This window comes from Pectinophora gossypiella, chromosome 2 (assembly GCF_024362695.1).
Source record: "Pectinophora gossypiella chromosome 2, ilPecGoss1.1, whole genome shotgun sequence".
In the NCBI taxonomy this organism is placed as follows: Eukaryota; Metazoa; Arthropoda; class Insecta; order Lepidoptera; family Gelechiidae; genus Pectinophora; species Pectinophora gossypiella.
This window is the reverse complement of record NC_065405.1, coordinates 3,722,345-3,748,440: the sequence shown is the minus strand read 5'-3', so window position 1 is coordinate 3,748,440 and position 26,096 is coordinate 3,722,345. Positions and strand designations below refer to the sequence as shown.

The 26,096-nt window shown below is 36.8% G+C and overlaps 1 protein-coding gene and 1 non-coding gene across 3 annotated transcripts in view; both read left to right on the top strand.

The window, feature by feature from the left end:
- The window catches only part of LOC126371861 (protein bunched, class 2/F/G isoform-like), a 141,729-nt gene that overhangs the window by 31,461 nt on the left and 84,172 nt on the right, over nucleotides 1-26,096 (top strand). The gene's annotated exons all lie outside the window — the stretch shown is intronic.
- Nucleotides 24,870-24,942, top strand: Trnak-uuu (transfer RNA lysine (anticodon UUU)). Its single transcript has one exon. It is a non-coding gene; the product is annotated as a tRNA-Lys (tRNA).

Genomic DNA, 26,096 nt, shown 5'->3' with positions numbered 1-26,096 from the left:
CAATCAAGTAGACGGTATCACTAATAGCCTGTAGGTACATGTAAATCTCGGAGGAGCTCGGTGGCGCAGCGGTTAACGCGCTCGGTCTGCGATTGTTGAAGTTAAGCAACTTTCGCAAAGGCCGGACATAGGATGGGTCACCACAAAAAAAGTCTTCATCTCGAGCTCCTCCGTGCTTCGGAAGGCACGTTAAGCCGATGGTCCCGGCTGCATTAGCAGTCGTTAATAATCATCAATCCGCACTGGGCCCGCGTAATGGTTTAAGGCCCGATCTCCCTATCCATCCATAGGGAAGGCCCGTGCCCCAGCAGTGGGGACGTTAATGGGCTGATGATGATAATGACATGTAAATCACGACAAATTCCGTTAAGCTGCAATAAATTTGTCCGGTGCAGTGTTACAGCCAGCGTGGCTGGTATCAAAGATCGAGTAGATGGTTTATTACAATATTAATTTGGAGCCTTCGTGCTCGGGGCGATGGGCAGTTGTCTTCAATTAACCCAGTTCGGTCGGCCATTGTGCCCAGTCTACTGGCTGTCTGCTTTCTTCATACAAACGTACATACACTCACGCCCGTAATCACTAATGGGGTCGCCAGACACAAATAATCAGAAGATAACTTGCAACCTATCCTGATACGAAACTCCTAAGATTATGACGAACCGCATGCGATGGGTTCACAATAGGGAATTCAATAGGCAATAACGTAATCCCATTCGAGATTGACGGAATCAGAGTGAGTTATCAGAGTAAAACTTATTTAGTTAGTAATATTGAAGAATAAAGTTTTTTTGTTTTCTTTCAAAAATATTTTGTTTTAATTAACCTCACAATCACAAACAAGCAGTTTTCATCGTTTTCAGTCATCCTAACTTTACATTTTTTATGAACTAGACGAAAATTTCGGGATCTCGCGGGATTGATATTTCCAATCCCGCGGGATCTTGAATTTGCGATTTCGAGATCGGATTGCATTCCCTAGTTCACAATACAGTTTATCATACCCATCTTAGGGCTTCGCGTCAAAATGTCTTCAGATGGCTGCAAGATGTCTTCAGATTACTTGTGGCTCTGCACACCCCTTTATGGATTACACGGGTGCTCTCAACACATAACATATTGTGTGACATTCGAATGATTCTTGTTATCTATTTATATTATTATTTAAGTCGGTAATTGAAATATTACCTACATAGATAAAGACTCGTAATACGTATTGGAATGCGTAGAGTTGCACTAAGTTTATATGGGTCGTTCTTCTTTTTTATCGACAATAAAAAGACATTTTCTCAATTTATCGGATTTAACATCTTTAAAATTATAACGGCATTAAATATTTTAAAACATCATATAAAGATGTGTCTGTAGAGGACCATTTAGAGGTTCTCTTTATCTTGGTAACATACTTTTCTTTGTAGACACATTCCAAAAAATATTGTGACAGAGTGGTCCTTTTCATCGGAGACAGCATTTTAATTTACCACTCTGTCACAGAATTTTGTGAAAAACAATCAAGCTTCTTTAAGGACTAATTGAGGAACCGATTAGTATTTTGCTTGTATTTTGAGTATAATAAGATAACTATATTTTTGGACAATGGAAACATGAAACAAAATTCTAAAACATAACTTATCAGAAGCAGAACGAAGGACAGATCATTGTCGATAAAAAAGAAGAACGACCCATATATATTACTTTTGATATTTATTATAATGGACTAAATACTACTACTGATTGTCCGAAAGTAAGATGATCCGTGCTTCGGAAGGCACGTTAAGCCGTTGGTCCCGGTTACTTACTTACATAAGTAGTCGTTACATGAGTCATGTCAGGTGCCTTTGGCGGCTCAATAGTAACCCTGACACTAGGGTTGATGAGGTTGGTAATCCATCTCTTAATCCACACGAGAGAAGAAGATAATGGACTAAGTACATTTTTTATAGATTTTGTATACAAAACATCGAATATGGTAGCTTCCATCTGTAAACAACCTAATGAATAATGACTTAGTCCTTTTGACTTTATTGACAAGTTGTACAATTATATTGATTATTTTAAAAAAGTCATATTCCTCGTACACACTGATATGCCATGTCTAGTGTACCTAAATAACTAATAACAAAGGTCAATTTCGTTAGTAACCTGTTTACGAGTAGTTTAGCATACCTATCCTTACGTACGCCAATAACATAACGGCTTCAATAAGTATTTGTCTTCTCGCAACTTCTGGCACTGCTCCTGTGCGGGAGTTCCCAAACTTTTCGGATAACGGAACTCCTACTAAATGACTTTTGTTTTTGTGCAATCCCATATCAGATGATGAGAAATTGAAGACACTAGTTTATATACAAACAAAAAATGGTATTTGTATTATTTTGTAATTGTTTTTTTTTTACTTAAACTTCTAATGTCAAAAATGATATTGTTTCACTTTTGTTATCCGATAAAAAGACGCGGAATCCTGTTGAACTGTCTCGCTGAACTCTGAGTCTATGGAATAAACGAGTAAAAATGTAAGTGAATAATTAAAATCTTTTTTACGACACCTACTCTGTACGATAAGCAGCTTCTTCTATAGTATGGGTAGTCCACAAAGACCCGACTTCATTCCATGTATGTGTCTACGAGGTATATGCCAGGGTTATTGAGCCTCTAAAGTCCCTCACATATACAGCTGAGCGCATTTTATTTTTTCTTCACACATTTCATTACGATATTAATCAAAAAGCAAATCAAGCAAGACTTAGCGAGGCAACCATTTTCATTATAACCTGTAATTTGGTGTAAACAAATATTTCCGATTGGTCGATTCTGAAAGTCTTAGGTATTACAAGTAATGCCGAGAGAAAGTGAGAAAGCAGACAGAGCCCAGACGGAGAGTCAATACAGGTTAAATAAGACATCGTGCTTTACTATGTAATATTATTAGCTTTTTGCTTCTATGCTGTTCTGGGTGCATATAAAAAACATAGGACACGTTCAGCTGCTTCTCTTCCCGGGCATGTCGTAAAAACCGACAGAGGGATTGTGTCATCTAACATGATGGACTAATGTTATGGGCGATAGGCTGATCCCTTATCACCATAAGGTTCATCATATCCATCTTTGGACTTCGTATCAACAGTGGCTGCAAGTTGTCTTTGATTACTTGTGGCTCTGCCCACCCCATTAGGGATTACGGGCGTGAGTTTATGTATGTATTAGCTTTTGTGGTCATTTTATTTATTTCATGTCTCGGGCAAGGTTCTAACTAGAAGTAGTTATTTAGTAAATTAGAACCTTGTCTCGTGTAGTAGTCTTCAGATATAAAGTTCGCTTAATTTAGGAAGTGGAGTATCAAATACCCTAAAACATAATTCGAACAAGTTTAGTGTGTATGTTCATTTAACTGTATTTCGTTTTGCACAATGTTACGAATCACATTTTTTCAAGGTCCAACAGGTAAATTCGATTGGGTGAAATGGTGAAATAATAAAAATAAACTTTATTGCCCAAAAAAAATATTTACGTAAAATCACTTAAAACTAGAATTATGTCTCTCTTACATACTGATAATATAAAAAAAAATAGACAGGGGTCCCCAAACTAGGCGGGAGCCTGTAACTTGGGGAACCAGTTAAAAATTTAAAGCCTTATCTAAATAATATAACTCAAAAACAATGAATCAATAAAATATAAAGAAAAAGGTAAGTTGTACTATAATTAAAAATAAAAAATAAGTATAAATTATATACCTATGTTAAAAAAAAAATGTATAAGGAGTTTATTTTATAAGCTCCTCCATCGTATGGTAATCTAAATGGAGTAGCCAGTCTGTCAACATGGTTTTAGCTTTGGGAATGGGGAGGTTCTTAAAACAGCATGATTTTATTATTGTGTGTGTTCTAGCAAAATCTCTAAATCTACGTGCAAAGGCCGTGTTTACACTCGGTAAGGGTACGTTAAGCACACGTTTATGTAACAGTTCCTCATTAGCATAAGAATTGTACACATTTTTGTAAGTTATTAAACAAGTTTTTAAAACAAATATTTTTAAAGGTGTGATGAGTTTGACTTAGAAGGCGGAAAACCAAACGTAACACAGAAATTTTATTACAGAAATATAAAAACAAATTGGTACTTACTTTTTAATAAAGTTTTAGTATTATTGTATTTTAATTAAAGTAAATAAAAGCAATAAGCCTTTTAAAAATTGAAGCGTTTGCAAAATTGGATTGTATAATAAATTTTATAGTAGCGGCATTACGTCAATTTAAGCCAATTATAACTGCTGCAAATGAGTTTGTTTCATTGGATAATAATATTAAAATCCAATAACAAGCTTTTTTTGAAACCATTGATTCATGTCATAACCACATAATATTATATCGATTGTTAAAATTAGGAGGCCTACTGTGAAGTAGGAATCGGTTACATATACGACATACATAAACTACTAACTTCTATATAAAAACCCTTAATCAAGACAACACCCTTAACAAAAACAAGTGATCAGAAGGCAAGTAACATAACTTAAAAGTGGCTGCAGTCTGTCTTAAGAAGCTCGAAAGTCATGACAAATACGAACTTTTAAGTTAATATTCAGAATTGATACTAAATCCTTCCAGCTGTAACTTATTTTCCAACCAGTCTAAAAGGAATGCGCCAAGAAGACTGTCAACAGCGAATAACTAGCGCAAACCTCGATTGGTTGCAAGAACTTACAGTGCGGGTGTAACTTTTCAAACTACGCAGTCTTGATACTAGGAATTAATTCTGCCATCCACATTCCACCGGTGGATAGACTGGATGCAAGACTGGATTCCACCCTTACGCTGTAGTGGAATGTCCACATGCAAGCTTGCGGGGTCTGCATGAGTTACTCTATCGTGGGTGACGTGATAAGTAACGCTGGCTTCGACAGACCGAATTTCGTCTGCTGATGAACTCGTACGTCTACTGGTTGAAGAGCGCAATTCGGGGTCTGCACGAGTTGCGACAGTTTCGCGCAATTCGACCAATAGATACGGCGAATGCAGTTTACGATAAACGTAAGGCTAATTTGGCCGAAGCCCGCGATGTACATCGCGCCGGGCGCGACAGCGTATACCGTGTAGCCCCGCAAACCCCTTTGGAGTTATTTGCCGCGTCTCATACTAATTGCCTGTAAGATGTTTATTTATGTTGCCCTTTAGACAGGTTTTAGTTTTTATAGTTTTTTCGTACTAGAAGGATGTTTATTTGATATGACGGTTGAAAGTAACAACACTAAAATATTAATACAGAAAACAATTGGTAGTAAATAAACCAAAGCTAAGCTATTTTTCTGTACTGAAATATTGTGAATATGTAATTGTTGCAGTGAACTAAAAATATATTTAATATCATCGACTAAAAATATATGTAGTTTACTGCAAGCCACTGATAGTTCACTACTGAGTTTATTATTGATAATTAAGTTGGAAACACTATTTTTGAGTTTGGTAATTCTTACTTGATTTACTACTGTAGTAGCTTTAAGTGTTATATTTATAATGGCCCCGATTCCTGCAGACACCTCCTAATTTTACTTGTAAGTTATACCTATCATTTTCTTATCCGCCGAAAAGGAAAGAGACGGATGATTGACAGCTCTTAATTTTAGGAAGAATTAGTAAATGAATGAATAACCCGGGCGAATCGAAAAGGTAACTTGCTGGTATGCAAACGGTTTGACGTGTGCTGTCGACATAATTCTGTCGGGATATTAGCCAATGCAATTTTTTATAGGATTGATAGATTTGTGCTTAAAATTGACGTGTGTTCCATAAATTTTATGCTTGTTGAAGGGTTTTCACCCGTCCCTTTCCTTTTCGGCGGATAAGAAAATGACAGATATAACTTAAAAATAAAATTAGATGGTGTTTACAGGAATTAGCACCAATGTGTTATTTATTATAACCGTACGTTTTGCATAAATAAATTAAATAAATAAATAAAATAAGGGAAGGTCAGCAGAAACTTATGAGAAAAGAAAGGCTTTGACTCCGACTAGTATCTATATGATGCTGATGATGATAAACGAGAATAAAACAAAGATTTTCAACTAGTCTAAAATCATGTCAAACATCACTTTAGAAACGAAAACCCGGAATTTTGGAAAACCTGGAAAAGCAGACAAACGCATAAAAATAAAAAGACCTAGACTGACCAATTACCTAGTAATACACACTTTTCTACTTACTCCTTGACAGATGACCTACTTGGCACAGAAACTCATTTTTTTTATTTTTTTATTTTTTTTTTATTTATTTATTTTGAGGAAGACTTACGGCCATATACATTTTCTAACATTATAACCAGACAATAACTAAAGGCTAATTACAAGTCTCCACCTAATAGTGGCTAAGTTATTTACCCTTTTACAATTATAAAAATCAAGAATTAAGTAAGTAGGTTAAAGCAGGTTAAGCAAGGTAGGTACAAACGTTTGACGTTGTCAAACTAGGGCTAATAAGTCACTTGTGTCTCAAAGAAAGTTTTCGCAATTTTTTGCGATGTCAGGTCTACTTATAGCAATTGCTACTTGGCCGGAAAAATAGGTATGAAAGTAGTAACACTGTTACTCCATTTTCCTTGGTTGCTTACCTATGCCACACCTCGCACACTCCATACCAAATTTTCGCATACATTCGAGCGAAACAGACAGGCATGCGCGCGCGTTACCCCTTAGCGGCTTACGGCCACTTAGACTAAAGTAAGACCCAGAGGGGGTGAGGTAATCAAGCGCGGCGCTTGATACGAATTGGTGCTGGGCCGGAGAGTTATCGTTGTAATAGTCATCATCATCTCTCTAGCATTATCCCGTTTTTCACAGGGTCCGCTTAACTAACTTGAAGATGTGACAGGTCCGGTTTATTACAGAAGCGACTGCCTGTCTGACCTTCCAACCCGCGAAGGGAGAACCAACCCAATACAGGTTAAGTCACATACCTCCGAAAATGCATTTCTCAGGAATGTGGGTTTGCTCAGGATGTTTTCCTTCACCGCTGAGCACGTGATAATCATTTATGATCCAAACATGAATTCGAAAACAAACTCGAATATCATTGGATTAGGTCTGTGCTAGATTCGAACCTGTGACCTCAAAGTGAGAGGCAAGCGTTCTACCAACTGGGCTACCACGGCTATCGTTGTACGAGTATACGTAGTATTATTCTGTATTCTATGCTATATTATACGATTTACTGGTCGCCAACGGTTCATTAGTCATTATATTAAATCTTTGTGGTGGTCATATCAAAACTGGCTGCAAGGTATCTTCGGATTACTTATTTATGCCTCTGTCTTATCCTAATAGGGTTCAAATTTACGTATTTTCAGCAGAATTGTTTACCTCAACAGAATCTCTGGATATGAGGTAACGGTCTACGAAAACATTCGGTGATACGTCATTCGTTTTTATAGTGTTTTGAATGGTTTATCGTTCTTGAGGAAACATTCACGCTATGGTAGTATTATCTGGTCGGTCTGGCTAGGAGATCGCGAAGAAAAACTAAGAAGCTTTTTATCTTTTCAATATTTGTTTTACCATAATTCGTGTAACATAACGTAACACAGCATATCGCCAGCTATGTTTAAGGCCAATGTAATATGAGTAGAAGTTAGGAAGCGAACCTATTGCCATTAAAACAAATGATTAGGCACAAATCACGGGATATCAATTAAACCTAGTTTAGAGCCGGAACCGGGATTCGAACCCGTAACATTAGCACTACGACGTAAGTCACACGATCTCCGAACAGATCCTCGTATAAACCTACCTTTATCTTTGACAACGCGCTAGTCGCATGTTTTATTTTATTAATATCGGTTACGTTCTTCTTCTTCTTGTATCGTGTGGGTTGTTGATGTGAATTACCAACTTCATCAACCCTGGTGTCAGGGTTATTATTAAGCCGCTATAGGCCCCTGACATGGCTTATGTAACGATTACTTCCTTACATCAGTAAGTAGTAACCGGGACCAACGGCTTAACGTGCCTTCCGAAGCACGGACCATCTTACTTTTGGACAATCAGGTGATCAGCGAGTAATGTCCTTACCAAACTAGGGATCACAAAGTGATTTTTGTGATATGTCCCCATCGGGATTCGAACCCGGGACCCCCGGATCGTGAGACCAACGCTCAACCACTGGACCACGGAGGCCGTTACGTTCTTCTCAGCTCCTACGACATAACCTAAATTACTAATTACAAGATAAGGGTGGTATTCATAAACTAATCTCAGCTTCGAGACTGCCCTCGAGATCTTGTCAATGTGACAGTTCTTATATAATAACAAGAACTTGAGCTTGGTCTTGAGGGCAGTCTCAGCTGAAAATTGTTTATTAATACCACCCTAATACAGCTTTACAATCTTAAATGATTACGGCACTCTTTAAGTTCGGTTTCCTCGTTCCTTATCATGCCTTCGACATCAATGTATTTAATATTTAAATTAATATCAACAGCTATCCCAATTGAAAGTTGAAATCCAACATAATTCCTGGTCTTTAAATATCAATTACTCGACTTGCTCCCGCGATTTATCATCTATTAATATACGGCGATGATTTGTATGTGCGTACGCGCAAGTCTTTGGCTTAGATTGTAGTAATCGCGCGGTTGTCTCTATAAATTTTAACGTTTGACAGGTACAATGATGCCGAAAGACTGAAGTGTAAACAACTTGTTGGAAGTTTAAGGTTAATGATACTATGATGCAGGTCTATATGTTCAAAATCACCTGTTGATACACCCTTCTCTAGAGTTGTTGAGGGCAATTTAAAAAAAAAACACTTTTTTTGTTAGGAGCAAATAGTTCACATACCAATTTTTAGTTAATAGTTTCCATACAAACTTCTACCCCCTATTTGAGGAAAGAGCGGGGTTAGAGACAAAAAGTAGCCTATGTCACTCTCCATCTTCTTCCATCATACTTTATCATATGAGTATGAATACTTAAGTGAGTGAGGAGAAGTCACAACGCGATACATAATTTCCATATTCTTAGTACCGCAACAGCCCGGACACTCCAAACAAAAATAATAATAGAAAAGAATAATATACTTCGTATAGATCGGCAACTCTCCGCTCCCCACCCGCTAGGTTTTACCCCCCCCCCCCCCAACATAGTTTAGACTTCAATCATATGGTGTCAGACGTCACACACACAGATACGCGTGTACGACAATGTCAATGTGTAGTGTCTGTGTAAAACGAGGTTGTTTGTATGAAGTGTCCGGGTGTGCTAAATTGAAACACACACACTCAAAGACGTATGTTAGAGATTGATATTGATTATTAGCGATCGTAGTAATAATTTTAATTTCATAACATTATTTTGTTTTTGCTTACTATTATATGTTTTTAAAAAGTTTACTCTTCTCTTGAGTTATGTATTTAATTCAATTTTCTTATTTGTATGACAAACTGTACTTAGTTGATTAATGTTCAGAATTGATATAGTTTGTAAAAGTGTAGTTACCGTTGATTTAATCAATGCCTAGACAAATGAGATACTGGCCCCGATTCCTGCAGACACCGCCTAATTTTATTTTAGGTTATATCCGTCATTTTCGTATCCGTCGAAAAGGAAAGGGACGGATGATTCACAGATCTTAATTTTAGGAAGAATGAGTAAATTAATGTGTCGGGTTATTGACTGACGTAAAATTTTTAGACGGTTGGTCTAGATTTGTGCTTAAAATTGACGTGTGTTCCATAAATTTTATGCTTGTCGATTACCCGTCCCTTTCCTTTTCGGCGGATAAGAAAAGGACAGATATAACTTAAAATAAAATTAGATGGTATTTACAGGAATTAGCACCACTGTTTATGAAACGTCAAAACGAAAGTTTTCTTTGCAGTTTATATGAAAATACTGTCCTGTGACGTCATCAATAAAAGCGGTCAACCGTCTTACTCATTGTTAGTTAATTCATAAGTAAAATTCGAGAATAAATCGGAAGGTAAAATGAGATTACTGATCATCTTGGATTGGCTTCTATTCGTAGATCAGCATTTTATAATTTATCTTTGACCCAGTCAAATACCCTATTGGCAGACACATTTCCTGTGTGTATTATTCGATTTTACTTTTTTGTATGTATTGCTGTAGATGCATTGGCAACGTAATCATGAGGCTCAATGTCGATTTGTATTGTTTTCAAAGCTTCACTCGTCTCCCAATTCTCTAGAGTACTCTAGACTACTCTCGTGTTGGTCGAGGGAAAAAATTGGCAGGCGCACTCGAGATCTTTTTATCCTATGGCGCTTCTGTCGGCGAGACGTCACCGCGCGGCGCTAGCGCATCGGCCTCTGGCAAAAGTACAGAACGACAAAAAGAGATAGCATGTGTCAATTTTGTTCAAACGGTCGGGCGAAAGAAAGGGATAGCATTTGAATTTGTCTTAAAATATATGTAGGTGTTTATGCGTTTGTTTAATTACAAGGGAAACCTTTAAAAGCTGACAAGGGGATACAATTTTGTGGCGCCGCCTTGTCGTCGTGTTTCTTTTTGTTTAATTATCTTTATAACAGCTTTCCTCACAGTTTAAATAAAATACATGTATAACATATTTAAAAAGAAACTTGCAATTTTAATAATAGTGTCATATGAGTAGCTCAAAAATTCTTACAACAATAATTCACTCATGAAGGTATAACATCGATCTAAATCTTCAATACAGCACTAAAGACATTTATAAGCAGCTTTTAATTGGACAATTTTCTCGTCTTGGCACAGTAAATTACTTGAAATTTATTTGTCTCGCGTTCGTAGATAGTTTCATTTGGAAATATAATGTATTAGATTATAATATACTAGCTTTTGCCCGCGACTTCGTCCGGTTTAGATTTTTTCATACAAATGTTTTTTCCCACTAACTCCCGTTCCCGTGGGAATTTTGCAATATCCTGTTGCAACTAAGCTTTAAGTTAACTAAGGTACCTGCATGCCAAATTTCAAGCGTCTAACTTAAGCGGTTTAGATTTTTCATACATAGGATTTTCCCGGTAATCCGGGAAAATCCTTTTGTCCCGTTCCCGTGGGAATTTCGGGAATTCCTTTCTTAGTGCACCTCTTCCAAATTTCAAGTGCCTACGTTTAGCCGTTTAGGCTGTGCGTTGATATGTCAGTCCGTCAGTTTCTCCTTTTATATATTTAGAGATACCTACCTACATATTAGTGCTGATTCCTGCAGACCCCTCCTAACTTAATTTTAACTTATACCTGTCACTTTCTCGTTGTCTGAAAAGGAAAGGGACGGATGATTGACAGCTGTTAATTTTAAAATGAAATAGGCATCTCGCTGGTCTGAATCCGTTTCACATGTGCTGTCAACTTAATTCTGTCGGGTTATATGTCGCCAACGTTCCTGAACGTCTAATTTTTAAAGGGTTGTTTACAATTGACGTGTTTTTTGCTTATTAATTACTCGTCCCTTTCTCGTCTCTACAGGGATCAGTACCATTATACTGATAATTTTAATTATGTTTTGTGCTGCATATCATACCGGAGGATTCGTAAGGATAATATCGATTAGTTTAAACCATTATGTCCTACTAGAAAGTCCAGTGTAGGTAATTATTATATATGACTACATATATTCTAGTTTATTATTTATTAGCGATTGGTTTTCGCATGAGTTCAATTTAGCCTTAAAGTTGCATTTTTTACCTAAAACCAATCCTGTTTTTACAAATAATCTAGACTTTAAAGTTCTTAACATCAAATAGATTCTGAAGTACCAGCACAGTGTCCTAACATAATAAATAAGTTGAACGACTTGTACCAGTATATATTTACCACATTTTTATTGCTTTGGGTAAGTATTGATAAGTATGTGCAAATTAGGCTATATTATTATTTGTCAAGCAATCTAAAGTTGAAGGATTCCTTGTGACATTTATTAGTTTTATAGGTCAATTGTATTGATTCTAGCCAGCTGACACCTCCAAATTGAATTTTAAGTTATACCTGTAATTTTCTTATCCGCCGAAAATCAAAGGGATCCCATCCCTTTATTTAATCGATAGGCTAAAAATTTATAGAACACACTTCAATTTTAGGAACAAATCTTAAACAACCGTTTCAAAATTTTACGTTTAAGCATAGAATTACTGCGTATAATAATACTATGTACGTACGTGGTTTAGGAACGTCGATGTAAACCCAACAGAATTAAGTTGACAGCACCCGTCAAACGGGTTGCATTTTATTTTGTAAATATTATTTTTAAGTACCTAATTTAATTCTTTTTTTTTTTTTTTTTTCAAAACATAGAAGTGTTCAAAAATCAGGCAGTCTATTACGGAGAGTGGCTTTCTGTGTAATGCAATAACGTAGTACAGTTAGCGTAAAAAAATATAACAATAAAGCTACATTAATTACATTGACTGTCATAAACATGATTTTATGTCTAAACCCAGTGTACATAACAATAGGTACTTACGCGTAATCATAGATCGATATCTTGCGCTTACGGTGAAAGAAAACGATACATGATAGATATGTTAGCCAGAAAAAGATAGTGACTAAGTACTGATAAATCAGTTTTTTAATATACAATAGACAGACAAATATGTTTTGTGAAAATCGTGTGATTTGCATTAGCAGCGGCTACTTTCTCAATTGATCAAAGTCCATCATAAATGCTTTCGTTGTCAAATACTTTATAAAAGTAAATAAGTGGTCACGTGCAATCGTAAAAGGAAATACGTGAAGTTATTGCCTTCATGCTTAACCTCGACCTCACTCGGTTGAAAGTGATGATGGTGATTAGCGTTTTTTTTTTAGACATAGGCTCGCTTTCGGCCATATTCGTTGCGTGATTCGGCCTAAGATGGAACATGTTTATCTGGCAAATGCTTAGTTTAATCTAGCCTTGAATACTCCAAGATCTTAGTATGGATATGAACATAGTTGACTATACATATTCTACTCTAACTCTAATCAGTAAGTTCGAACTTATTACATAAACTTACATCTGCTCCGCGGCACGGATTTCAGGGTGCGGAGGGCTTCGAGCAATAGACGTAGCGAATGCATTCTACGTAGATAAAAGTCTTAATGCTATTAATCGAAGGCCTCGATATAATTCGCGCGGCGCTTTTCGAACCCGTGCTTTTTGGGCTGTATCAAAGTTTGAGCGCAATACACACCAAACCACTGGCTTATGTCGGCTACTTTTATCAGCGTCATCACTCATTGTATATCGGAAAATTGAAGTATCGCCGAACAACTAAACTCATAGCTTACGCAAGCCCCTGAACTTGTGGCTAAAATGTCGGCTGGATGGCGGGCTGTTGTCGGCGGGTCGGCGGGCTGTTGTCGACTCGTCGGCGGCTTGGGTGTGTATTGCGATTCGACCGACAGAGCTACAAACGGCGACGTTCTTATTGGTGTAGTATGACAGGCGATGCATCTTATATCTAATCTCGTGGCACGTTACCAACCCATACCCATCGCAAGCGTTACACGCTGCGAGCTTTATATTTATTCATTTATACAACTTTAATGTCATGTTGTACCTAAACGGCAGTATGTCATTTAGTCTAACTAAACTATGTCAAAAGACCTTGTCAATTCAGTAATTTCTCACCCAGATGAGGTCCGGTCGATCACGAGCGCTTTACGAGCGCTTTCACATAATATACTATAGGCGTTTTTGTCGCACAACTCAAGCGCTGCAAAGCGAATCCCTTCACATTACAGCGACTGTAGCGCGGCTAAGTCGCTCGGCCACAGCTAGCTCGGAGCGCTGAAGTCGCGCTTCTTCCGCGCGACCGTACCGTGCCGTACGCGCTGCAGCTGCACTACTTAAATATGTATGGATACGAGTCGCGCGACAAACACGCCTATATGTGAAAGCGCTCTACAAGTCACACGAAAAGTAAATTACGTTGGGTAGGACGTAGGACCCTCAATACAACATACATTTTCTCTGCCAACTGTACTGTGCACATACCTATTTGCCGCCGCGCCAAGGAACCCGTTTGCCGCGTGTAGATTTAGAGTTCTACACTTTATTGTGCAAAAAGCCCGCACTATTATAGTTGTTTACATTCGTCGTATTAAACCCGATTGCCCTTACAAATTGAATTATTAAATTGTCCGCGAATAGATGTTATACACTAATTGCTCATAAATTATTAATGATGTTGATAAAAAAAATTAATAGACATACTAGTTCTGACATTAGCATTGAAAGTATATATTTATTTGGAGATTAAGTATTATTATATGCAGAGGCTTGAGTTATTTCTAATCAGACATTAACACCATGCAATTGGGTAGTACTCTAGGTCAAAGATAAATTATGAAATTCTGATTACTAAATAAAAACAGATCTAAAACTGACGGAAACCATTTTTTTATCTATTTAAGTATAAGTGTGTGGAAATAAAAACTTTTATCTATTTTAAGACTACAATAGCTTCTAGCCGACACAATCCTTGATAGTCTAGGTTTTTTTAGCAGGACTAAGTTCCTCGATTTCTAGGAAAGTTTCGCAACTATTAGCTGGTCAAGTGTTTAACATTTTAAACGGTATTGCCTAACATGGCCGAAACTGGTAGGGTCGTGCGTGACAATGTGGGGCTAATTGAATCGCTTCCTCCACTTAAAAATTTTTATTTTCCGGTTTGGCAACTGTAATTTTAAGGCATTTTTGGCTCGATTTCTAATTAATGTTCTGATTATATAAATAATAAATATTAAGTCTAATTGCAAGATTATACCTGCAGACCGGGTTTTGTGAAAATTGCAAATGTTCGAATAAAGTTTTATTAATAAAGCAAAACATAAGGCAATATTGGTTAGGTAAATAATTTTGAACCTAAGAAATTAATCGACTATTCGCATTTTTATTACACCACAGCATGGACACCACTTACATTAATGATATGGCCAAAAGTTGATTGAAATATTAATAAAACGTTGACGTTTTAACGATATAGTCAACTGAAGTTGGCTATTTCATGATATGGTGAAACACAGCATCAATTCTAAGATCCGGCCGCGACATATATACCCATTTCACGAAGTACTTCAGAACTTGTCGTTTGCATGATGAGAAGGGTATATATTTTCGCACGCGAGTTGGGGAGGAGCCGTGGAACCATCAAGTGTGTCATGTACAAAGATAATGATGAAGAGTCAATGAGGATGATTGTGACCTTGATACCTATTGACCACGACCCGAATTGACCCAGTTATATAGCTATTGTGCACACGCTGCACTTTCAATTGGTTCCGTAGGTGTTGGATGATATCGCTTGCGTTTTCATTTTATTAAGTCGGTGGTGTATTCACATTGACATAGGTATATTGTCTCCGTTTGTTTCTTTATTTTAATGGTTAAGGAACGCAGTTGCACTAACAGTATATTTGCCTATATTTAAAGGCTTACTTTTGAAATATAATGGCCCTGATTCCTGCAGACGCCTCCTAATGTAATTTTAAGTTATACCTGTCATTTTCTTATCCGCCTAAAAGGAAAGATACATAATTGATAGGTGTTACTTATAAAATGAATGAGGGAACCATTGAATAACCCGGGCGAATCAAATAGGCTTCTCGCTGATATGCAACCCGTTTGACGTGTGCTATCAACATAATTCTGTCGGCTTGTTGGCCGATGTAAAATTTTGAGAAGGTTGTTTAAATTTCTGCATAAAAATGACGTCTGTTCCATAAATATGCCTTTCGATTACCCGTCCCTTTCCTTTTCGTCGGGTAAGAAAATGACAGGTATAACTTTATTTGATTTGATTAAAATCCTTACTTATTATTAATCCTAATTAATAGATTAATTTATTTCATAATTAGTAATATTAAGAGGAAGAGATTTAACTGCTTTCCGGTTTTTTATTTAAGAATTATTATCCTTAATATAGTTTATCAAAAGTGTAGTGTTTTACTATTTGCAGTTTGATTGCAAATGAGTACGTTAGTTTGATATTATGATTATGATTCATACATTCTTAGTCGATTAATAAGCGAATGCTAAGGAAACCGACGTTAGTCCTAGACACACTAATTAAATTTTTGATCGTATTCCTTTGTTATTTCCACTGAAGAAAATGGAATATCTGCATTATTTTTTCAAACAAAAAATGAAACATATTTCATATTTCTTTTAAGATGTGCTCAATATTTATATAAAAAAAGAATCTTGCTAGGAACATAGCACAAGAGTTGAACATAAAAATAATTGTTAAATTTAGAAAATTTCCACTTTAAAACGATGATGGTGTAGATCATGTCAAGTCATGTACCTACATCATTAATGAGAATCTTTTCAGCTATCAAGTACTTTAACAATCCAATAGCAACTTAACATACATACATAAACTCCCGCCTTAATACGGTATGCAGAGCCACAAGTATTGAAAAACAACTTGCAGTCCCTTAAGCAAGGATTATCATTTATGATCCAAACATGAATTCTAAAATCATTGATTTAGACCGATCGATTTGAATCTGCGACCTCACAGTGAGAGTCAAGCTTCCAATTGGGCTTTCTTCAAAACAATCTATTAACCATCCAACGACCACATGCTCCAAACAACTCTAACACATATTTATGAAGCACGATATTCGTGCCTGACCCAACAGGGTCCACACAATATCAGCGTCGTGGTTCACGCCGCGACTTGTGCTGAGTGAGGCCCTTTTATCTCAGGACGTCCACCACCACCTTATGATCATTTCGACGAACATCTGTCTTGCTTTATGATGTTATTGTCTTGTTTTCGTGTGTAGCGCCCTTTTATAATAAACTATTTCTATTCTATTTAACTTAGCATAAAATACACATTTAGCCAAAACCGAGTTTAAGATTCTTGTCTCAGGACGATATGATAGTGTTTTATGACATATGACGCATTTACAAATTATGTAATTACTTGGAAGGTCAATACAGGCCCAAGGCCGGTCGTGGGTGACTTCAAACCTGTTCATGATTGGTAGTTGGTCGTTGATCATGGTGGTCATCCAACGCTAGTATTATGTTGTTTAGGAAATGGCTGTCAGCCAATGATCTTTTATAGTACACAGGGTGTAGCGACAACGCGCCGCAACGAAAAAAAAATAGAACGTCTACTTGATTGTATCGTCAAAACCGCTCAAGTGCGAGTGGGATTTGCTCACGAAGGGTTCTGTACCATTAACTAGGTAAACAACAGTAGGGACACGAATTTCATGTTGCCTACCTGTTGCCATTGTTCTCTTATTATCGTGTGGGTTGTGATGTGGAATACCAACCTCATCAACCCTGGTGTCAGGGTTATGATTGAGCCGCCAAAGGCCCCTGACATGGCTCATATAATGATTACTCACTTACATCAGTAAATAGTAACCGGGACCAACGGGGTTAACGTGCCTTCCGAAGCACAGAGGTGGTCCTAACCAAACTAGGGATCACAAAGTGACTTTTGTGATATGTCCCCACCGGGATTCGAAGCCATTGTTGATATCGAGCAAAAAGGGCAAAAATGTCGCGTTTGTTGTGTGGGAACCCCCCTTAAAATTACATACTTATTTTGTTTTTAGTATTTTTTGTTATAACGCCAACAGAAATACATAACTTTTGAATATTTCAACTGTCTAGCTGTCGCGGTTCTTGAGATATAACCAGGTGACAGACAGACGAACGCACTGACAGACAAGTCTTAGTAATAGGGTCCCCGTTTTTACCCTTTGCGTACGGAACCCTAAAAATGAAAAACAGATTTATTAAATTATAAAATAAAATTGTTATTTACACTAGTTAATAAGATAAGCGTACAAGATATGGATTCGTCTGAAATAAATAACATCCAAATGTGTGAAATTACATTTATTTAAGTATAAAAGTGTTTGGCAGAATAAGTACATGTGCACAAGGCATAATTATCATACTTACGACATAAAAAGATAAACTTCCTTCCTGTACTGTTTGTTTCAATTGAATGACGTTGGTTTAACCTCAAGGATAACCATTACGTCCATAAGGTGTCACTTTTGTCACCTTAATTCATTACAGTATTATCACAATTTTACAATTAAGTGGTTATTTTTTACTTACTTCACTTAACCTGTAGTATGTCGTCAATAATTGTCGGAATACTTTCGGTTTTTGAATATGTTTTTTTAAAAGGTGATTAAATTCAGCGCTCATTTTTCCGCGTCAACATAAAGTCATGCCTAAGCATCCCTATTTTGGGTAGGCATTGCATTTTCGGTCATTGACCTCGTTCTTAGCTTATGACGTCATTATTGTCCGACTACAATTGTAATCGGAATTCGCGATTATTTTAATTAGCTGTAGGGTAATCGTCAGAATATTCTGTAGTCTGGTAGGTATTAGGTGTGCATACTAAAATAGATAATTGTGATTAACTATCTGATAGTTGCGGCTTCCGAATACATCCCGCTTAAGGACGGTACTGAAAAAAAATTGGCGCCCAAAGGACGTAATATACGACCCGATTACTCCAGCCGTAGAGGCGGCCAATCATCTCACGACAACAAACCCTTCAGAACCCCGATAGCGACCCCGCCGGCGTGGTTGACGATTTCCTTCATTCAACGCTTATCGCTGTCGACTCACTAGGTTCGATTAATTTTATTTTTTTACATATTTTCCTCTCAGACGACGTCCTAAGCCAGGGTTCGCGCCCAACAGGCGCAGGCCTGTTGTCTTAAATTTTGTACCGGGTGAGAGCCCTCGGCGCTCCCCATTTGTCCGGCCAAGTAGTTAATGCAATTTGCGGCAAATGTAGGTACAATAAGTCACGTCAAAAAAACATTACGAACTGTATAATAATGTATGGAAGTGAAAGAATTGGCCTTTGATAGACGTGAATGGTGCTACTCCGACAAGAGCGTGGCTCTTAAATTGATGATGTAATGTATAATATACCAGTATACCTAGTCTATCACGTGACAAAGTATGAGTTTAATAAATTTAATCTTTTTATATTTCATGCCTGGGTTGCGGAAAGCACAATGACAACTCCGCCTTTTTACAAAACGAAAAAGAAGGAAAAACAGGAAAATTTGGTGGTTGCCTGGAAGAAATTGCTCTAGAGCAATAAAGCCGCCCAAATTGTACTGTATTCATGTGTTATGTCTGATTGTTGAAATTTTAGTTTTGTGCAATAAAGTATATTTGATTTGATTGAAAAACAGGAAAATCCATAAAGATAATAGATACCAGGTTTAAAATATAGTCCGCGCCACGAAAGTCGGCCCAATTCTGCATAGAATTAGTTTAACTTGTCAATTAGCTCTATTAAACTCTGTGTATTTCTTTCGTGGCGCGAATTATATTTGAAACCTTGTATTATTTTTAGTCTGTGTTGTCATGAGACGGATCAAGTTTTACTACCCGTCGCTGCCCAAGAATTGCAAAATTCTGTCTTCATTTTTAATCAAGCAAAAAGTTACACTACAATATTAAACAACGGCCTACGCGGTCCTACTGCGAAGTAGGTACGCCCTTTGTTTTCAGACGTGACCTGTGCTAGAACTAGTCGGCTGTAGAACAATAAACTTCCTTTTTGATTCGCCGCAGTCGGGTAAAAATCCTTTCTTCTCCAAATGTAATAGCATTACGTCACAACTTTTCTATCTGTAGTCTATCTCTTTATTGCGACATAAAACGATGACGTACTTATTCGTGAGCTCATCCATGGGTTTACGTATAGATGAAACTCGCAGCTGTAAGTTTGATATCAGTATGTAGTAACCGGGACCAACAGCTTAACGTGCCTACCGAATCACGGATCATCTTACTTTTTGGACAATCAGGTGATCAGCCGTTAAGCCTTTGGTCCCGGTTACTACTTACTGATGTAAGTTCGTAGTCGTTACATGAGTCATGTCAGGGGCCTATGGCGGCTCAGTAATAACCCTGACTCCATGGTAATCCACACGATAGAAGAAGATCAGTATGTGGCGTGAAGGAAATGTGCAAAACACAAAAAATACTGATAATAATAATTGTAGTATTTCATATGCGTGTTCGATTGTCAATAATACTGTTTTCATATACAGTCATGAGTAATATCACTGTCACTTTAGAACCCTGTGGCACTATCATATTTGACATTTAATGAGACTTACGGTTTAATTTGTCAAAAAAGTTAAAGTGACATGGTATCAAAGTGTATACATACATATTAGTACTCGTGACCATTCATTATATACTTTACCCACCCAGTTAGCAGGATTACTTACTTACGTATAATTTTACGAAATAGTCACAACAAAAACATCAAAATAATGAAATGGTTTCTCTAGTTCACATATTTATGTACTAAAGACGTCGACATTTAGCACATCGACATAATAAAGCGAAAGTATCTAGGTAACCTAGTAATGTCTGACTTTTGACATTAGAAATTGTATCCTGAACAAATGTTTGACTGACTAAAAGCGTATTGATTAATCTTGCCTGACGAATAGACACATTCAGTGAGGCTCTGTCGGAATTGCCTTTCGGTCTAGCCAGGCGTGTCGCCGGGCGTTGCCGGGTCCTAATTACTATTTTATTACGTGTATCGTTAGGTAGACTTACTGTAAGTAAAACAAGGTATTCATATGCTAGACTTTCGCATCAAACCATTAACACTCAGACGTAGATGCCATTATAGCGTAGCATGATTAAAATGACAGCAGGATAAAAATATAGTACATCGCCTAGCGCAAAAGAGACGAAAGATATACTCTTTCGAACTAAGTGTATACAGCTTAGTACGAAAGGGATAAGAGATATTCTAACCGTGCTACGTTATACGGGGTGTAAGCTGTCAGCATTTGAAGTACAATGCCTTAGTATTTTTAGACCGCTATGTAGCCTGGTGACCGGGTCTTTTTTAGACTCCCTAGTACCCTCAGAAGCAAATGTAGAGTCCACGCCGCGAATGAATTCCCGCGGCAAAAAAGTGAATAGGCATTTGGTAGGTAAGCGTGATCAAACATAGACCACATGATTATTGCACATAATTTCGCAATCGAAATCGTTTAAAACCATTTGTTGGATAGTGATAACAATACAAATAATGACGTAAGCAAAAAATATGGAAAGGTAAAGGCATGCTCTAATAGTGATAGTGACGTAGAAGCGAAATAATATTAATTATGCATATAAACGTGTTTACCACAGATACTATATCTCAAAGAACATTAAGGATTCGTGCAAAACCTTTAGGCTTCTTGCTCCTTTATAGTACTTAGAATTTCAATATCAAAGGATACTATGGCCACATTTTAAACAGTACGCTTTTTAAATTCTTATTCATATTAAATAATAGGCGTAGCTTATCTTTAAAGCTACAACGATGGACTTTCCAGTCTTACGCTCCTCAAAAACAATATAGATGGCGCTGTACAGATTTTCCTTCGTTTAACTTTCTAACTTCACGAATAACAGACATATTATGCATCTTTTATTTTTTGCTTTTAGTTATCTTCTTCTTCTATCGTGTGGGTTTTTGAGGCGAATTACTAACCTCATCAACCCTGGTGTCAGGGTTACTATTGAGCCGCCAAAGGCCCCTGACATGACTCATTTATAACGACTAAGTACTTACACAGTAAGTAGTAACCGGGACCAACGGCTTAACGTGCCTTCCGAAGCACGGATCGTCTTACTTTCGGACAATCAGGTGATCAGCCTGCAATGTCCTAACCAAACTAGGGACCACAAAGTATTTTTTGTGATATGTCCCCACTGGGAATCGAACCCAGGACCTCCGGATCGTGAGTCCAACGCTCAACCACAGGACCACGGAGGCCGCTTTTAGTTATAAAATTAAATGATGACCCTTTTTATCACATCCATTATTATTCTAATCCAAATAAAAAGAAGCAATATAGGTAGCGACATAATTCTATACATAATGTGATCCAAATATGAAACAAGAATAATTTTGATATATGCCTCTGACATAACATTGTATTTTGGAATAATTATGTACCCTAGTAATGAGAAAATAGGTAATTATCAAGTTAAAGCTGTACAACGCCATCTATATTGTTCTTGGTGAACGTAGCCTGAAAAGTCGCTCATTTATTTTCAAACTTGAGCTGATTGATATGTACATTTCTTTTTTGCAGCACTTATACTTTTAACGAATCTCTTAGTTACGCAAGTACTATTGAATTTTATAACTTAATACACTTACAAGATTTATGTTACGACATTTATTGTGTGTCTAGATTAGTGTTCCGATCCATATACATGTAATTGGAAAATAAGTCTATGAAATTAAGATTCCATGATGAGGTTGATGAATGTGGAGGAAGCAAGAGAAGTAAGAAGCAAATAGAATTTCATAGTCTCTGCTTACACCGGTGGGAAATAGGCGTGAGTTTATGTATACGTATGTATATTTTAAGCTCGCGTTGAAGTCGCCTTTGCTGCGATTTTTAATATGTCTATATTATGGCATGTTCCTATATCATTTTCCTAGCGTCATCCCGTTTTGACTGGATTCGCTTTCCTTAGGGTTTGACAGGTCCCATTTTCAACAGAAGCGTCTGCCTGTCTGACATTCTAACCCGAAGGGAAATCCAGCTCAATAATGGGATAGGTTTAGGGTAAGTAGTCGTTACATGAGCCATGTCACAACCCACACGATAGAATAAGATAGGATAGGTTACATAGTACCTCCGAAACGCGTTTCTCGGGTATGTGGGTTTCCTCGCGATGTTTTCCTCCACCGCTAAGATGATCATTTAAGTTCGAAACATTATGTGTTCGGATTGGAACCTGCGACCTCAAAGTGAGAGTCAAGCGTTCCTAATTACCTAAGTATAATGTTGAAATATCCTAATGAATGATGTACTGACCAACTTTTCATTTCGTTCCAGGTATGACAGACTGCCGTTCGCTGTGAGTCACTCGCTTATAAAATGGTGCCTATTGACGAATCTCGTTTATCGAACATGACTAGAGCACGCCCCCATTTTTTGCAAGTGCCCGAGAGGCATATAATTTTGAAGATTGGCGAGAGAACAGAAGCCACCGAAAAGTGCCAATCGCGGTACACTTTCGCCGTTAAAAGCACTAACTTTTAACCTATTTAGTGTTTACTAAAAAGCACTTTCAACTTTCACTAGTAAATGTGATTCGTCAATGTGATGTGAAGTATGTTCGCGCTATTTTATAGGAATGAATGTCTCCGTACCGTCATTGTACTAAGGCCTCTTTCCTGTCCTCGTTTTAGTATTCGTATCTATCACTAAAAATAGATTCGTATAAATAACTCGTTATAAATGCATTAAATTGTTATGTGTATCATACTAGATAATTGCCGTATAATACGAAAAAGATTGTTATCAATTTAAGGAATATTCGAGTCAATAATAAAATAAATTTTATTAGGTATTTTTCATAGAAATCCGCGTAGTCGTATAAAAGCTTAATACGGTTACTGCAAGCAACTAAACACTCATAAAAATGGCTTATTGTGGCCAAAATCTCACCTTATTACAATGACACGGTACGGTCAACTTTTTTTTACTTTTTTCCATTGTTTTTTTTTCTCTTGGTTTCAACCAGGTGATTGCATTTGGCTCCGAACAAGTACAATTGTACCCGGGTGACCCTGTACTCGGTTTTAATTAGGTATCGTAAACTAACAACCGGTTATTATTATTATCACATTATTGAAGATACGTTTCCTCAAACGCAACTTGACGCGTTACGTTTCGTTTTTTAGTAGAATTGTTACGAACTGTTCGTGTTATAGACTCGATTTACCTATATTGTCAAATTTACAAATAATTACAGCAATTATTATTATAAGGGTAAACTATAACATTCTTTCATAAGTAGTGAGTGTCTAGAATGTAGATTCGTAAAATTCTACTAAAAACATTTTTTATTTATACCATTTTTTTACTTTTATTTTCTAGTAAGTAACAACAATAGCAGTAGTAGGTATTATAGTAACTTAGTTTTAATAAAAATAGTAGGTACCTACTATACTATAGTCTGGACAATCAGTGTCTTCATACCATTTATTTCTGGTAATAACGTGTATTCTTTCGCCTTTTACTTATATATAAAATTCTAATATAAGTAACAGGTTGTTACATAGCTATAAGGCATAACTGTGAACCATTCAACACAGGCAAAAAGACTTCATTTTCGAAGTTGGTTCAAAGTGGTATGATGACACATTTAGCGTGACTAAGAAGCCGTGGCGAGCAGATCGTCCTCTCAGGGTTTGAAGTTGAAGTTCAGTTCAACGTTTGCTGGCAAGGCTACTGTGACGTGTTTGTTTTTTTTTTTACTTAATATCTCACCACTTTCATCTTTGACTTATGATAATAATACTAAGTTTCAATAATTCAAAAATTAAAACACCTAGTAAAGTAGTAATTTTATTACGTTCTTTTTAGAATAGCACATGTATTACAAACGATATCGTAAGTTCTGCCGAAAATTGCACAGGATTACGAAAACTAGTGTAGTGTTAGCTAGTAGCGCCATCTAACGTCGAGTAGCGGTACTAAAGTTAACGTTAGTAGTTCCACTGTTCTCTACAGATGTCACGCGTAAATTTTATAACAAATCTTTTCATAAAATTAATATTACTAAAATGCACAAAAAGAAATATAGGATTCAAAGTTAATAAATTATTATCAACAGGTTTCATAAAATTATAATATTGCCTACAATTATTTATAGCAAATTAGTTTAGTATCATGAAATGTCAGTTGAAATATTTAGCTCGTGGTTCCCGTGACGCGGTCTCCAGTTCAATATTTCGGATAACCTATCTCAAATAAACTCTTCATCATAATCGAATGATTGTGTAATATCTGAGCCATCCGAATGGGTATCGAATTTACAACACGTATGGTATGAGCCCGGATAGCTCAGTCGGTAGAGCATTGGACTTTTAATCCAAGGGTCCAGGGTTCAAGTCCCTGTTCGGGCGGCTCTTTTTTGTTTTGTGATTTTATAATATTTTTCTTATAGTACAATATTTTTGAGTTTATACATAATATTTTTAATAATAACTTCAATACAAGGTGAAAATTTAGAAAGCTCAACAAGAACTTTCTAACGTCGTGGTTTTGATATAATATAATTTAGGCAGGTATTATAAAATTTGTTATTAAATATTTTTTTATTCTCTTGATTACAGATTTCACTTCTCTTGAAACAGAAGTGAAATCTGTATGAACTCTTCGTCACAGCGCCATCTAGTAGCTTTACTTAGTATTGCGTATGCAACAGACACGTAATATAAGCCATGGCAAATGTTACGTAGCTTATCACGTAGTTCCGAATAAATCCGCTAGATGGCGGTACATGACAATGGTAAGACTCTAGTACTTCGTAAAGCCCCGAGGTGGCGGTAGTATACAGAAGATTTTCCTTGTAATTATAGACAGTTGTTGTTGACTATACAGAGACCTTCAGGGTTAAGCGTCTTGCTGTCTAACAGAATTCACTCATTTTATTTACCGCTGGGTCAGTAAACCTTTCAATGAATGATGAATTATTTTTTTAATTTTACGGAACTAATGAAACATACTATTTATTTATTCTTCTCTTGTATGCGTTGTGAGGTGGATTACCAACCTCATCAACCCTGGTGTCAGGGTTACTATTGAGCCGCCAAAGGCCCCTGACATGACTTAAATAACGACTACTTACTTACATCAGTAAGTACAGCAGCTTAACGTACTATTTATTTAGTATAAGTAGTATAAACCTAGCGTCACAAATAGTGAATTGTAATATTGAATTATAATCTCCAAATCTATTTTATTTTTTACATCGAAATAGGTGGTTGGAGAACCAGGATGGGCTTATCAACTTGTATTCATATTAGCACAACCAACAAACAACTGCAAATATTAAATCAGTAGCGAAGTTCAATATTTGTAGTCTGTATTTTATATTGTTAGGCAGACAAATCACGCCTGTAGGTAGTATAGGGGTAGGGAGAGCCACGCAAAGGTGTGGACCGTACTCCACCACGCCGCTGCCGGGTCCAACGGCTTAACTTACTTACCGTCTGAAACACGAAAAATGTTACTTTTTCAGATTTTCAAGAGAGTCAGCCTGCAATGTCTTGACTTG